Source organism: Gopherus flavomarginatus, chromosome 7 (genome assembly GCF_025201925.1).
Source record: "Gopherus flavomarginatus isolate rGopFla2 chromosome 7, rGopFla2.mat.asm, whole genome shotgun sequence".
Lineage (NCBI taxonomy): Eukaryota > Metazoa > Chordata > Testudines > Testudinidae > Gopherus > Gopherus flavomarginatus.
In genome coordinates this window covers 84,361,301-84,378,466 of record NC_066623.1, presented here as the reverse complement: position 1 = coordinate 84,378,466, position 17,166 = coordinate 84,361,301, and positions in this window count along the sequence as shown.

The window sequence follows — 17,166 nt, the reverse complement described above, 5'->3', positions numbered from 1 at the left end:
GAACACATTCTTCAACAGTGATGTCCTTCTGCATGAACAACCACATACATTTTAAACTCAAGTGTCTCAAAGCACTATGCACAAAGTGAAGGCGAGGAGAAGTCTATTCAACATGTTTTGAAACTATTTAAAATAAATCAGTTTTAAATTTGGAACTAAAATGCTAGGTGCATTCTCAGTGGTGCTGAGCAATAATCCCGCAGCGATGAGTAGCATGATTAAAACCATGGCTTCCCAGAACACCGCAAGACAAGGAGGCTTATATCACTAATACCCATGCTAAGAAAACAAATTGAAATTGCCAGAGATTTCTCATATGCTCAAGACTTTGATAAGAAGCTCAGATTTTTTTTTTTTTAAAGCAAGAAGTTATTAAAGGGCAAGATAAGAACTTTTATATGTTAAGTATAACAATCTGCTTGCATTATTATATGATCGGATATACTGTAGAGAGAACATGGCACCCATTCAACTAAATAGGCGATGAAAGAATACATCTTTTTACACACACACACACACACACACACACACACACACACACACACACACACACACACACACACACACACACACACACACCCCTAGATTAGTTTATATAAGGCCAAGGATTAAGGATATCTCCAATGTCATTTGCCTTTTTTGGTTTGCAGTTACAGCACCCTTGAATATTTCTACAGTAGCCACAGGCAGTGACATCTAGTAGTGAGGGCAGAAGTGATCAACTGTAAGCTTTTCTTGCTACTTCTAAACTTAACTGATAAGTATCTCAAGAAACGGTTCTCTTCTGTAGTAACCCTCAGGCAGCCATGAACACTTGTAGGCAGTCTCCCACTGTGTTTCTTCAATTGGCAAAGTGGGGAAAAAATAGCAGCAGCCTAAGAGTTAAAGGATTTTTTTTTTAAAGGAGAATTTTGTGGATGTATTCTTCCTTCACATCTAGGTTGCTTCACCAGTGTCTTAAAGGAGAGAAAAATACAGCTTAAAGCCATGGGTTTTAAAATTCTGTAACTGTGTCAGAAAAGCAGAAATCTGAAAGACATTACATTAAAAAAAAGAGTGGGTCAAATACTTAAATTCACATATTACAATAGGTATCAGTCTGAAGTTTTGCTATGTTTGATTACACTGCTTGAAAGATCAGCTTGTTTATTTAGTAAATGTATTAATCTAATATTATTAAACAAAAATATTAAGCAGAGTCTGTTAATGGCATGTTTTTCAATTAATCAGGAACTGCATTTTGTTTACAGTTGTGATGCTAGTTTTCTATGCATATCAAACATCCACCAGTTCATTTAAGATATAAAAGGTCTGGACAAATATTTCAGGAAATCAGGTTAAAAGTTAAACTTGGACACCAACATTGCTTTCTGGTGTACCCCAGGAGACACACATGCTGGGATTCTAAAATGTCTCTGGACGGAGACTGACAACTTAGACAAGTGACTCTGTACAGCAAATTGGAAGGTAACTGCTCATGAGACACAAAAGTTCTGGCAAATTCCACTAAAGTTGCATGTTGAATTATGGTGCTTATATGGACATATTCATATCTGATGTTCTTGTAGTTAAATATCAGAATAAATATGGCTTTACAATTTGAAATCCCATCATGTCCTGTTTCATGAATTTTTAGTTCAGGGTGCACATAAATAATCAGGCAAGTCAAATGTGAACTACATTTTACACTGAGAAGTAAGATAAAATCTAGAATAATGTCTTACTGTACAATGAAATGTAAATAACCACTGCCACTAAAGTGCAGGGAGTACACTTGCTCAGTATTAATATTCACATATTCTGAGAGGTGATTTTAAACAAATATTCCCTTTCATTTTACTGCAGAAACATTGGCTATGAATCAGGAGGGAAAAAAGTAGTTCCTGAAAACTTCTTGAAAATAAAATAGATTCCAGATTTGAATGCAGTCACTAGCTTGTATTTTAAATGGTAAATTCAACTCAATTAATTAGATAAAATTAAAAGCAGTTTAAAATCAGAGCGATATATTTAATCTTACATCTCTGATTAGAATCTGCTTCTAAAGGAGACATTATTCAGTAGTAATACTGAGATAGCATTAGATCTTATACGATATTACTACACTGAAAACTTTTCATCGGGCAAGATTTGATATTCTGTGATTCTGCCTTTTTTTTAAAAAGAATGGAACAGTAATATTTCATATTCTTTTTTACTCTTCTGTTTAGAAAGAAACTAAAACACAACCCTCGTTAGAATGATCTGTGACTCCCCCATAATCTTCTGATACTCCCTTGATTTCTAATTGTGTTTTTCACATTTTAGCAAAAGAAATATGAAAAAAATTCAGAAATGTAACCTATATTATTATACTTTAATGTGATATTCTATTTTTCTGTTTGTAGTTCTTGAAGTTTTTGTCTTACTTCATTAAACATTTAATAAATCACTGCCAGTTTTGTGACAGATTTTAACTATAACACAAACAGCAGGAGGTGTAAACTCAGTTCAGTTCGTATAGGCATATAATATCCATGTCGACATCATCATCCCCTCAAGGCATATTGGCAAAACGACCAATGGAAGCTAAGCTTTTTCCGACAAAGCTTCGAAAATAAAGTTTTCTTCTTTTATCTTACCTCAAATCAATTGGAGCCCTTACAGCAAAATCCTATAAAGTAACTTCAAACACCACTTCTTAGTCTAAAAATTTGTATTATGGCTAAAACTCTTTGAAGTTTTATGACTGAAGTTTGGAGAAAAATGATTTAAGTGCTATCTGCTAGACATCAGAGTGTCAAAAATCTCTCTCAGTTTTCTTGACACATAAACTGCTACCTAATGTATGTTTTTTAGGATTTTTTTTCTTGCTTTTAACCATGTAACCCAGTTATCTTGATAAAAAAGTTATTTAACTACAGTTTATCCCACTGAATTACTACTCTTTAAAGGTTCAGCAATCTATGTTATTTTACTTCTGTTTTATACCTTCCGTGACAACCCAGGTGGTGGTGGAGAGGGAGAAAACCCACACATACACACCAAAATAGTTGCTTTATATGTGTTGTGCTGGTTTTAAAATGAGAGAGGGGGGAAAACAACCAAAAAACACACAAAACCAACCCATAGGTAAGTGCCAAAAATAAAATCTTTACAGAACCTGAAGCACAGCATGTCCTTGACTGTTTTTTGGAAGACAGATGTCAGCATGACAAATTCCAGAGAGTCTACAATAGTAGAACGGTGAGAAACTCCTTGGTAAGATATTTTCCAATAATGGGAGACTCTCAGAAAAAACAGAATTGTTGGCAATAATTCAGGTCACCAGGGTTCCATTACACCCCTTTTGAAATAAGTAGATGAAATAGATGCAATTTACATTCTTCTGAATACCTCAAATAGATACTGAAGAATGGTCTAAGGTTAACCATTTTTATTGATGTTTAGGTTTCTGAATGCTACTCAGTCTACCACAACACAATGGTGAGCCAGCTTCCCTCTGAGCATTACCCTCCCAGTGGGGCTCTTCTGAGCTGATCAGGCCCAGGCAGGAGCCAGCATTCGAAACAAAGATAAGGGGGCCTCCACCCCCACAAGGCTTTTAATATTTTTACCTCTTTTGACCCAAGCTAACATTCAGGGTTTTGGGGGTTGTTTCCACTAGAAGAAGAAATTGATAGTGAGTGGGTATTTCTTTGATACAAACCTGCTTATTTACAAGTGTACACAAAGTCCTGTTTCCCTGAATACCGTAGGAATCAAACAGGAGGCTGTTTCTTTACTCAGTTTTAAGCCTTTTTCCACCCAGCACACTACCCAAGACACTTTCCCTTTTGGTTCTCTCTCAGAGCCATATTACCAGTGTGTCTCTTGATAGCTGCTTCTGGAGATTGTTTCCCAACCGACACATATACCTCCCTGCACCTACCCAGCCCTTGGCAAGTAGTGAAACCGCTCTACCTATATTGCTCAGCTTCTGACCAGCCTTGCCTGTGTTTTGGATTGTAGCTCCTATAGTTCTAGCTCTTATGCCAAAAAAGATCTTAACTGCTTCTTTAGCTTCCCTTCATTCGGGATAAATGTAGCATGCCACCCAACGTCAATGAGGTTTCACTCTACCTGTTGTTGTGTCAAATGTTATCTGTTCTGTACAAACATGGAGGAAGACATAGGCCCTGTCCCACACAGCTTGCAAACTAAAAGCCCAGTTCTTCAGCCTGTATACACACACAAGTGGTTTCATTGACTTGCAGGGAGCCACTCCTGGCTACGGATTGAAAGACTGGGCCCAATAGTAAACACATCATTCAGACACAGATGGTTCATAAGACACAGGAACAAACTTAAAACGGGCTTTCTAAGATTCTGTATGTGGTGGGTTATGGCTGAAAGGCCTCACAGCACAAGTATGTTCTATGCAGCAATTTAAGAGAAGAGAGAGGATGTTTGAGACACATACACAGAACATGTCCTAATGGTTTCATTGCCGGCTATGTTATGCACCTATAATCCTTGCTATATTTCCTCCAAAGATCATTTTTGTGTGACAGGACACTGCACAGTTAAGGGAGTGCTCGCTGCATATGTGAAGTGAAAAAGTTCCAGTAGGTGGCACTCAAGAATACGTGGCATAGTTCAGTGGCTTGGACATTTACATAAAATCTCAAGAACATTCACAGCGATCAGATTAATGAGAACAAAAATTTTGGAAGGTATATTAAACTTCATGCTTCAGGTTTAAGCCAATCTCTAACTATTTGAAATCAAGGTAAGACCTAATGTGCGGACAGATTACTTCACATCAGCTTTCTTCAGGGTTCTGAGGAAGGGTTTAGGAGTATCCGGTGCTGACCATTATTTGAGAGACAAGATAGTAGATTAGATGGACCTCAGGTCAGATCCAATATGTCTAATTCTATGTTTCTGGAGTTTGTAGGAACAATAAAGCTTGTTGGATGAGATTGGGGGCGGGGGGCTTACACTCAATCTGATGGCACTTGTGTGTGCATGTGTCTTTAACACAATTTTTGAACACTGCAGCCTATCAGCTCCAAAATTTCACAGAAGGTTCTAAGCAGTAGTGGGCAGAACGCTATTGATTTTGGAGAAATTTGGGAAAAAGAGGCTCAGAGAGGGTCCTAGCACATCTTGCAACTAGTAAGCAGACTCAGCAGCTTCAAGCACCTTTGTAATTGTTTATAGATCAAAGATTCAATTGACAACAGCCCTTAACACATTCTAGAAGGATATCCGCCATCAACTCTGCCCACCATTCCAATAGTTTAACATATTGACACCTGGAATGACATATCTACCAGACCGGGGGTGGCGGGGTGAGAATGGTTTGAGGAAATGAGTACATGGAGCTCCTGGCATTGGTGAAGAATTGGAACACCTGGTATAGTGAAAGGGTGCATGGCAGTGCACAGAGGGGGAGAAGGCAATGGGGCACACTGATCTTGGTGAGGGGATTGGGGAAATGATGTGACAGTCAGCGATTTCCTGCAATATCCTTGAAAAAAAGAATTATTGAACTAAGTTTAAGTATCTTTGGAGTCCATTGTATTAAATGCAAAGGTTATGTCGTGGTGTGAGCCCAAAAAGTGTTATGAACATCAGAGGCCTATGCTGCACAGTAGACCAGACAAAAGTGGACTTTTGGCCAAATAGTATCCAGTGTTTGCCTAGAGAATCTCGAGAGGGAGGTGAATGCAGAATTCCCACCTCCAGTTATACAAAAACCCAGCCTTTGAAGCTATCTCCCTGAGGAGGGAACCAATGTGTACTGATTATCTGTTCCCAGAATTGGAAGATAGGTTGGTATCTCCTTCATATAGCCTGGGCCGAATGCATAGGTGTGCATATTCTGGCCTAAAGTTGCTATGACACCCCACCACACATACTCACAGTCTTCGTGGGTTCTGAAGGACTGATGCCTACCAAAGCCAGTGCTGAAGCTGGGTGTGAGACTGATCTCTGGTAAGCTTATTAGCAAGTGTGTAAGTTCTTTCATTGTTTTAAACTATGTTCTCTGTAATGTGGTCAGTGCACAGAGTCAGTGTGCTTGCGTAGAAAGAGCCGTAAGAGTGGTAACTTAACTGCTGGCAATTATGCTGTTCATAGGTCTTCAAAGAGTTAGCAAAATGCAGATGCTGGCCTGCTTAGGCAAGCTGTCTTGCTGGGGAATTCACAGTGTAGGCTGGAATCCATGCAATCTGGAAAAACCCCATTCAGGAGGGAAAGAAATGCAAGTCTCTACCCAAGAGAGATGATTGCTGAGGAGCCTGGAGCAGGTGCCCTTGACAGCCCACAGAGGGGAAATATAGGCGCAACTGCCCTGAACTGTGATTGTGGGTGGAGGGAAGGGAGGGATAGAAGTTGGTGGTGGCACAGAGAGTTTGGTATGGGGGGAAAGGGAACAGAGTCCCTAACGTATGGCACAGAGAGGAATGGGGGCACAGAGAGGACCTGGTGTAAGAATGCTGCTGGGAATTGCAGGGAGTCCCTGAACTAGAGGTAAACAGGAAGCTTGAAGGTGAGGTGGGAATGGAGGGATCAAGAAGCCCCTTGTGTGTGCAAGAGTTTATCCTACAGCAGCAATAAAGTGCCTCTTTACTTGGTGTTCACTGCAAATGGCTTTCTCCAGATTTTTAAATATGCTTTTAATACCATCCCATTCGCTTTCTAGTCCTAAACCACCATTGCCACAAACATTAGGCCAGCATAGCTGGTACTGTATGTCTTCTAGACTAGGGAGTCCCCTGTGAAGTACTTGCTCTCCCTCTAATCCACTTGGAAAGGCCATCATGGTAGTAACAAAGAACAGGTCTAGGAGTGCTGGCCAGGAGTTAGGATATAATTGAGACTTTTCCCACATGGTAACTTGAGTTACCACTCAACCTCTAGGGCAGCCTGTTTAAAACTAGGCTTATTGCCAGTATTTTATGCTGAGACATGGTTTGCAAATAAAAAATTATAGACCAAATGCTGAGCTCCTTTAATCATTCTGATGTCAGATGCCTGAGTAAGGACTTCAGAATCTGGCCCACCGAAAGCACAGCTTGTTTATGTACATACACGGTGACAAGATTTTTCTGCTCTACTTACTTTTTTATTTAAAAAAATCTGAAAAGCAGTTCAAGATATAATCATCCCCTAAAAGGAAAATGCTGTTGTATTAGCAGAACTGCATCAAAGTGATGTGTGTAAAATTTGAATAAGATGGTTTGCATACGAAAATTAAATGTGGGCAGGGAGCACTGAGTCTTCTACAGAGACTGAGTAGCTTAAAAAGTGACATCTTGCAAATTACAGCCTCACAAATTGTTATTCACACGGTCTGAGTGATCTGTTTTGATTGGCAAGTTAAATATCATTCATACCTTGGGGGTGGGGTTTCCATCATCATCTTGGTAACAGGTGAGTAGATTTTGTGCCTGGGCTGGTAAGTTTTTAGTACCATTTTGCACAGGTGATATAATATGCTGACAAATATTAATGCCATTTAGGAACCATTCCATAGTTAACAGTTAATGAGGACATTGAATAGAACTGCCACAACAGAGACTGCTGTAGTGGGTCTGCTGTCTTTACTTCTTCCACTGCTTTTGCTGCACCTCAAGGCATGCTGAGGGTTTAGCCATCTTATGCAGGCAAGAAGGAACCTGACTGTACTGTACGAGAAGCTCAAGTATTGGTCCAAAAGGCCACAGAAAGTGATCAGCTGTTTAGGGCCAGCAGTTTGGGAAAGACCTTGCTGAAGAGTATGTATATAGTGTGGAAAGAGAGCTTGCACTCTTTCAGTGTACTGTATCTGCTGCAAGCAGGCCATCGAATAAAACCAGCATACAGGGTGGGAACCCCAGACCACAATAAAGAGGAAGTTCCTGAAGGTCACAAAGCTGTTTGATAACCGTTTAAATGGAGAACAAATCCAAATCCTCATTATTGCTCCAATTGACTATCAAAATCCAGCAACAGTTTCCTTAGGCAAAAGGACTTGGCACCAATAGTAGTAAGTTACTAACCCCAGAAAAGTGTAAAGTGATATGGACATAAATATATTTATGGCACCTATATACACATCAGAGGTCTGTCTACACTGAAGGGTAAGCGCAGGGTTAGTAGACCTCAAGTTAGCAGACCCTGGTTTTGTTAACCTAGAGCTTGAGCATTTATGCTCACTTGAAACCCCCGCTTAGGACTTGCTGAACCCTGGGTCCCAAACTGGGGGGATCCAGCATCTACACTGCCTTATGTGGGCCCAAGTTAAACCACATATTCCAGATTTCCTAGTGCACTCCCAAAGTGTAGCTGCTCTACCTCTTTGTTTGTGGGGCAGTGTGGGAAAACTTGACTGTCCACCAAACTTGATTGTCTAAAGGACAAAGAAAGTTGACCCACAGAATTGTGGAATACTTTTGGCAGACTCACAGAACACAAGTCCAGTGGGGCAGCATCTACACTGCACAGTAAAAGCGCATGTACCCTGGGCCCTACCTTGACTCAAACTCAGACCCTCCTCCCCCATGGGACCCTGGGTCAGTGTAATTTGTGTGTAGATGGAAGAGGGGGTTAGGCTTGAGCCAGAGTTCGAATGCTGGGCTTATATTGCAATGTAAACATAACCAATGTAATTCCTGAACAGTAACATTCATGTCAGATTTCACCACTTAACATATGCACCAATGCCAAGACAAGACTTTAAAAACATCTATACCTGGGGAAGCTTTGGAAATGATAGTCGCTTTGTTATCCTACCAAACTGTGTCACTAGAGTCCACACAATCAAACTACAGCTGTGTCAGTGCTGAACTGCCTCCTAACAGTTCAATATACACTTCATAAACTGATTCCATATAATGAAGTACAAGGCTGGAATATATACAATAAACCACAGTTTGACAACACAATCTAGACTTCACACCATTCGTCACATCTATCAACATTTTAACTAATGTCAGTTTTCACTTGCTAATGAACTGCTGCATTGAGACATATTCTGGCTATCAATCAGATAGCTATAATGAGGTAGAACAAATGCCAAGACCTCTCTTCAGAAGTTTCCTCTTATCACAGAGAGTCTTTACTGTTCATTTATCTCAGTATAGACCAAGACTTGCTTCCCTGAGGTATCTTCAGGCATTACAGGTGTAGTTACTCTGGCATCTAGTCTGCATTTTAACTAGAGGAGATTGGAAAAATTCTATCAATACTGAAGTACGAGAAAAAATGAGGAATTTTTTTCCCTTCCTTCTATCAGCTTTTATTTTAAATAAACACAAATGATGTTTTATATGTCTTGTGTATTTTTTTTTAATTTTAAAAAAGCATTTCCCAACAATTTGATGATAGTCCAAAACAGATAACCTGCATCTAGGACTGTGCTTTATCAAAAGTAGGGCAATTTTGTCTATTGAACAAATTTGCCCATATGCACACACTCACATTTTAGGCAACACATACAGGAAGTTAGTGTAAACTACTTACACTTTCTGTAATCTCTTTATGGGAGCCAGAGGGACACAGTAATAACAGCCTTAGTAATATCAGTTGAATAGAGGATGATGCTGATAAAACAACCAAAACAAAAACAGTACGTCTTTCCCTTCCATTGGCAGTTCTGCTACTGTTCACTGGTGTGACGTGCCTAGGTATGCTTGGTCCAGAGGCGATGTTAGGTCCAAAACTAGAGCAGTTTGCTAAGAAGATACAGCTATAGCCATGTTGATTGGGGAAGTTTCCAAGCACAGTTGACTTTGGAGAGATGGACATGGATCATCAGTGAGAAACTACAGCATCTGTCCCTCTCGCTCACTAGCACTCCCTGTTGTAAGTGCTTTACATGCATTTCTAGGAGCAAATTGAAGGGTTCTGAATTGAGGTTTACTGTCATTAACTCCAGCTTGGGATAGTTTTTATTATTTCATTAATATTTTCATTGGAAGAAGGTTTCCTCCCATATGAACGTTGTGTCTTGTAATCTTTTCAGCTTCCCAGAGAATATTCCATACAGTCCTGAGATTAATTTTGTATTTGTACAAAACCATTGACTAGCATGTTTTTTAAACCCAAGATTATAATTGATATCCAAGGACCTTCTCTTTTGCATGTCCATGACTTTATAATTGCTTTTCTTTATCTTAAACTAACATCTCTCAGTGGCAGGTTTCAGCATGTAATTATTCACTACTCATTTTATACTGCATAAAAAGGATTATCAGGTTTATATCTTTAAGACTAATGAGTCATTGGTTAGGCTTTTTAAGACAATTGGTTTATAACTGTTTAACTGACAAAGATATTTATGTATGAAATAGGAGTTGTATTTGTTATAAATACATCTGTGTGATAGGTGAGAATTGCACCCATTGTATTATCTTTTCATACCTGTGTCACTGTGTGCCCCAAGTTACTCTGTTTTAAAGTATTTGGGCACATTTAGGGGGAAGATGGTTTGCTTTATGGAAGACATTCAGCTTGCTGTGTGTGTGAATACAGTGGACGCCATGGTTAATTCCCAAGACTGGTGAAAGGTCTACAACAAAATTCTGCACAAGTGGCCAGAGAACAGCTTAGACCTGCCGTTGAACCTTAACTTACACACCAGCATGTCTTTTCATAGGATATGAATGTTTTGCTTTTTTGAGATTAGAGTACCTCCTCTTGTGTGGAGTTTGCCCTTGTATGTAGAATGCACTTTCCTCAGGGAATGCAATGGAAAACGGGTCACCTCGTGCATTGATGAAGACTGGAATAGTTTAGTGAACAGGAGTATATTCACTTTAATGAGCAGCTTCTTAGGAGGACAATGTCACTGAAAACTTTGATATGCATATACAGTATAAAGTAAATAAAGACATGAAATCTGTTCATCATTGTTATGAAAATGTATGTAAAATTAAGTACCAAATATATAGAAGAAAAAAATATATATGTGGCAATTTGAAACTGACTTTCATAAAGAAGTGAGAAAAAGCTCTCATTGTCTTGAGACTGAAAAGCATAGGAGGTCAAGATGATCTTTATATCACTTGCCAAAAATGTTTGAGCAAAACTTCCTGCTATGTTTTATTTTTATGCAACCCTTTCACTCATAAGGCTCCAAACCAGCACAACAATTAATCATGAGCTTAAGGTGAAGTGCTTCAGTGGGACTATTCATATGCTTAAAGTTAAGCACTTGCTTATTTGCTATACTGGATTTGGACCTGGATAATAAGATGGATGGGGGGCTGAGATACCTTGTTTTAACAAGTGTCCACTGGTATCCAGCAAATGGAAAAATCCTGCAGGTATGCCAAACTGCTGAGGGGAGACTAGATTGTTATGGCATTCAATATTACTATCTCCATAAGACGGGTGGTACGTTAGAAGTCTAGGAAGTATTCCTAGGGCAATAGTTCTACAATATCACAACATCCAGCACAGATATACCCATTTTTTTTGACATAGGTGGACTAAGTAGTTGAACAAATGTGTAACCATCAGTGTTCAATAAAGATTCACATTAATGACTACATACACATAAAGCAGCAAAGAATCCTGTGGCACCTTATAGACTAACAGACGTTTTGGAGCATGAGCTTTCGTGGGTGAATACCCACTTCCTCAGATGCATGCTGCTTTTACAGATCCAGACTAACACGGCTACCCTCTGATACATACACATATATCATACAGCTCCAGTAATCAGACTTTATATTTTTCCTCTATAGTGAACGTTAAAAACATGATCGATGTACAATATATAGAATAATATAGCACCTGGAAAATTAGAAGTCAGCCTGTGCCCCTGGGTTGAGTAGCGCTAACTGGGAAATCATTTTTTATCTGAAAAATTTCATCAAACAATATTTTTAATTTCCTTCAAACATTTTTAATCGCAAATGTTTCAGGTTCCAGGAAGTCACAATCCTTCCTCAAGTCACCCAGTGCACAGGTGGAGTATGGTGGCTGCACTATGCTTTGGGATGCGCTCAACTCACTCATTCTGCTCCTCATACCTCCTCAGCCCCCTCTGGGGATTATGTGGGTGTAGCAAGTGGACAGAAGAAGCCCAAGCAGTGAGACTGCAATTGTGGTTGGCCTGTCTGTTGGTGTGAGGAAGCTGCCTGTCCCCCTTCCCCTTTCCTGCACGTGCATACAAGGGCCAATCACAAGCTGTCCCTTAACGTTCCCATCTCCAGCCAACCATCCTGCGAGCGCATTTGCAATCATACATTCATGATGCTGACACAGGTAGATATAAGTCAGCTCCCTTGTTCCTATCTGGCTACCTGTGCCAGTAAGAGATTCATACTCAAGAAAGGTAGGTGATGCTATCACAGCTTCTCTCCCTCTGGGTTTTCTAATGGTGGTGTTAACTGGATTTTATGTGTTGGCCGGGGGAACCAGTCTGAGGTTCATCTCCCTACCCCATGTCTGTTAACTGGTTTGTTTTACTCCAAGAAAACTGACAAAGAGATAAGGTTCAAAACAAGGAACAGGTTTATTACAGGCAACAGTTAAAACAAATAGGTAAAACAAGGCAAGTAACACAGGTGAGTATAACAAGGTAAACACTATATTTGGTCCCTTTTTCTGTTACAATTGGGAGTCCTTCAGACAGTCTTTGGCTGTACCAAGGTAGAGGCTTAGAAGCCCTGACCCAAGGCTAAACCCCAGATCAGTTGGTAAAAGGAGCAACATCTTTCCTTACACTATCTCTTGCAGCTTTTGGTCAACAACTCACTCCACCATAGCTGGATGGACTCCGGATCCAGGTGACCCTAGCAGGTATCGGGAGCAGGACCTCAGGACAGGTAATGACCACTCTGTTCTTTTCTCTTGTAGATCTCCATCCCTGCGCTGTCATGGGTGAATGTGAGTTGAAGGTGACAAGCCATTTGGTGTGCAAGGTGTTACCCTCCCAACAGCCCTAGTGTGGTGCTATGGCCTATCTATTATGCAGACAGCAGCACTAGCTATTCCCTAGAACAGCAGCACACTTTGCCTCCAAGATGGGCATCCCCCTCTCACCGGTGAACTGATCTTATTTACTATCCCAGTTGCTGGGCAGACTCTCAGACAGTTGACCTGCCAGTTTCCTGCCTCTGGATGGAAAAAGGCACCAAAACCAAAAGAGATGGGGAAGAAAGGTACCCAACATGGATTCCAGATTGCTGTTGCTGGAAATCCAAGATGGCATATAGAGGCAAATGTGAGGTAGACAAAAATCGCCCTTCAGTAGGGATAAAACAAATAGCTCTATTTTACAGCCTGAGTTTCCTCAGAGTCTGACCAGCTGAGGAGATACATTGATCAGTGCCTTGCTGGTTGGCTATGTTCCCTGCTAACGTAGTACCATGTCTTGCTCAGACTGTACTTGCTCACTACAGCATCCCAGCAGTAACCGCACCTTCCTTCGCTGGTGAATTTGTTGTTGCTAGGCTCCTACATGGAAGTTTTTGTCAGTACAAGTTAGCATAACCCTGGGCTAGGTCTCACCTGAAGACTTTATTATCTGGAGCACTGATTCAAGATGTTATCCCTAACTATACACATAGGTGGAACATTATAAAATCCTTCCCTTTTTTTACAGCATCAGTAACTGTATGGAAATACTAAGGGTGTTATAAATGAAATACACACACAGGGCTATCAGGAGAATAGTCTCACCTGAGATTCATGAGCAAACCCTGAAATATTAAAAGCACACCAGTGGGGGTACTGCTGATCTAAAGAGTAAAATATTGGTATGTAGAAAAGATATTTTAAAAATAAAATATTTCTTATTAGGGTAATGGTGTCCAATTAAATGTTTAAAGTAGAGCTAAAAAGGAGTTTACACTGTAAACTGATCCATTAATCATGTTCCTTTTATCATCAATAGTGCGATTGATGAGCAGATCCAATTTTGTTTTACTTTGAGAGAGCACACAATAGCAAGTTTTACTACAGCTATCTTATTTTACAAGCATTAATGAACAATTAACCAACACTAGCACTCTTTCTATCTGTAATCCTGTAGTAGGATCACTAATCTCCACCACTAGCAGCTAATGATGAAGGTCTCTTAAGCTTTACTTCTTATCTCAGGCAGTTCTTAATACTTGCATAAGTATGCTTTCTGAGAAGGGTGGCCCCCTACTGTTCTGCGACTTGAATACAAAAGACTGGTGAAATTTTTGAAGGGTTTTCTGTTCAATAACACTTCTATACTTATGTTTGCCTTCCTACTACAACAAACACAAGTGATCAGCAGAGGACTCTCGGGGTCAGTAAGGGCTCTGTGTTTCCATACTTGTTCTAATACTTATAAGAATGTATTCATGCCCTATTATATATATTCCCTGGCTGCCTAAGCAGAAGCTCTAAACTAAAAGCCAGAATAAAACAGTATTTACTTCAAGAACAAGTTTTGCTGCCTGTGTTGAACAAAAGAAAGTTTGAAAACGATTGCCATTAAAAATACATGTTACGTGAACTGAAATTTTCGAGCGTACAACTCACAACATGTTCTGTAAGCTCTAGCTTCTCTTTAACTTTGTACCATGAGTACAGTTTCTGTATATTGTTATAGAAATAAGTCTGCCATTCTGTCACAACTCCTCAGTAATATCAAATTCAAAAAATATTGTTGGGACTTCCAAGCAGTCAGGAAGCTCTGGCCGTAGCTGGATTCTGTTCTTACCAACACCAGTGTAAGTCAGGAGAACACCACTGAAGTCAGGGCAGTTACCAGTTTTATGCTGGTGCGAGAGATTAGACTCCATTCAAAGGGTCCAAGTTCATCACTGGTGTCACTTTTGAAATCAATGGAGTTACACCAGGGATTGATATTTTTCAGAGGACAGAAGTATTTGTAATTGTGTAGAGCTATGAATGGACACAGGCAGGATTAATAACATAACTTAGTCTGCTTCATGAACACTCTGCACAGTTCTTGGACAATAGCAGCTCTGATCCTGCAGGACTGCAAAGCCACCTGGAGCTCCCCTGTTCCAGGGCTGGCTATGTGCCAGGCTGGTCTCCTGGCATAAGTTAGAGCAGCATGAGGGCTGCACCAACTATGCCAGCTGCCAGGGACCCCAAGATTCTATTGTAGCAGCGAGGATCACCAGGGCTATGTCCTTTCCCGCAGCCATGCACCCTATGCCTGCTGCAGAAAGAGGGTTGGTATGGGAGACATTGTGCTGCCTGCCTGCCACTACTCCACTGGAAGGTGCCACCTCACTGAGATACTCCTCCCATAAAGCAGCTGAAGATTGAGGTTACTGTATTTTCTCCTACAGGTTAGATGCAGATTTGTAATTGACCAGAGCTGAACAGCAGGGGCGGCTCCAGGCCCCAGCACGCCAAGTGCATGCTTGGGGCGGCATGCTGTGGTGGGCGCTCTGCCGGTCACTAGGAGGGCGGCAGGCAGCCAACCTTCGGCGGCATGCCTGCAGAGGGTCCGCTGGTCCCACTGCTCCGGTGGACCTCCCGCAGGTGGACCTCCCCCCACACCGGAGCCACAGGGCCGACGACCGGCAGAGCGCCCCCCAGCATGCTGCCGTGCTTGGGGCGGCGAAATGTGTAGAGCTATCCCTGCTGAACAGGACTGAAACATAACAGTAGTTTTCAATAGGTTCTGTGCTTAAAAAGAAAAAAAAAATCTGCTCTGCTCATATGGACCAATGCTGCCCTTCACAGATGTAGGGACTGAATATAGGTCCTGCCAGTCCCTTCCACCTCATTACATCTGGGTGCACACAAACAGCACCTCTTGCAGCTGAGGATGAGAAGAGAAGCATTCAGGAAGATAGAGATGCAGACAGTAAACTTTTGTCATTGTGGAATTCCACTTCCAGTGAATGTTTGGCCTGAGAACAACGTAACTCTACATAAGGGAACGTTACTGTATTTTCTTTTTCCAAATTGTTTTTCCCTCTAAAAAGAAAGCCCAAGAAATTATCTGCAAAAAACCCTTTCTTACAGCAGCAGAATGAGTACTCAGCTGGGTAAGTGCCTGGAAATTCAGAGTTAGAGCTCCCATGGTAATATTAATCAGCTTCCTTGCGTTTATGTGTTCCAAAGCATCTTTTATTATATAAACACACTGGACCACGCATATACTATTTGGCAAATATTGGGACAGGGACCTTTTTTGTGCTGTGTTTGTACACTGTGTACCACAATGAGGCCCAGGCTCACCACTCAGGCTCGTGGGCATTATTGCAATGTAAATAATAAATAATAATTGGGGAAAACTTCACTTTTATGAAGTCACAGGGAAGTACAGGAAGCTTCACTTTTACATGGAAAAAGCTTCACTTTTACATTACTTTTACTTTTCCTGTGAAAGGACATCTCCATAGCATCCCAGGTACCTGTCAAGCTTAGCAGTGAGGGTGAGAGAAATGCTTCAGCAGCTCACTTTGAAGTGTTCATGCAGCCACACATCACAGGAATTGGTCTGTGGCCTTGGCACACAATAGCACCCCAGAAGTGACAGGGCAGCTTTGAAATTTAACTTCACTTAAAAAAAAAAAAGCTGAATTGGGAGTAATGCTGATGCTCCCCCACACAGCTTTTTTAAGTACAAACAATTTTTAAAGCAGCTCACAGGTGCTGTGGGAGAACTGATGGCAGAAGGAACACAGGTTATGTATGGGGCCAACCCTGACATCTTTGCTTACTCTGGTAAAATTCCGCTGAACTTCAGTGGGAGTTTTGCCCAAGTAAAGAAAGATCAAAGACATCAGCAGTACGCCCTCTTGCTGTTCATGCCCTTTCAAACCTGCAGTATTTATTTTTAAACAAATCATTAAAAGTTAGGAGGGAGAAAAGATTGAGACTCTTCTCTGCTCCTTATGTGCATAGATACAAGTATTGCCTTCTTTATGTGCATATTTAAAATCCTAGGTGTAACCCTCACTACAAAGATCCTACCTCCACAGAGGATGGATCAGGAGATTGCAGTGGGGGAGGAGCTAAACTCAGGTTCTGGCTCAGGCCCAGCTCTGTTTTATTTATTCTCACTTTCAAACACCTCAAATTTTTGTTTTAGACCACTGCACTGGAATACTGCACTGGGAGAGACACAGGATGGTCTATTAAGTTTCATACCAAAAACACTAGGAGTATTTTTCACCCATGTGGAACCAAGCAGCACTGGAAGTCTCACACGAGAGAGCTTCATTTTGTCAAGAATTAGAAAGA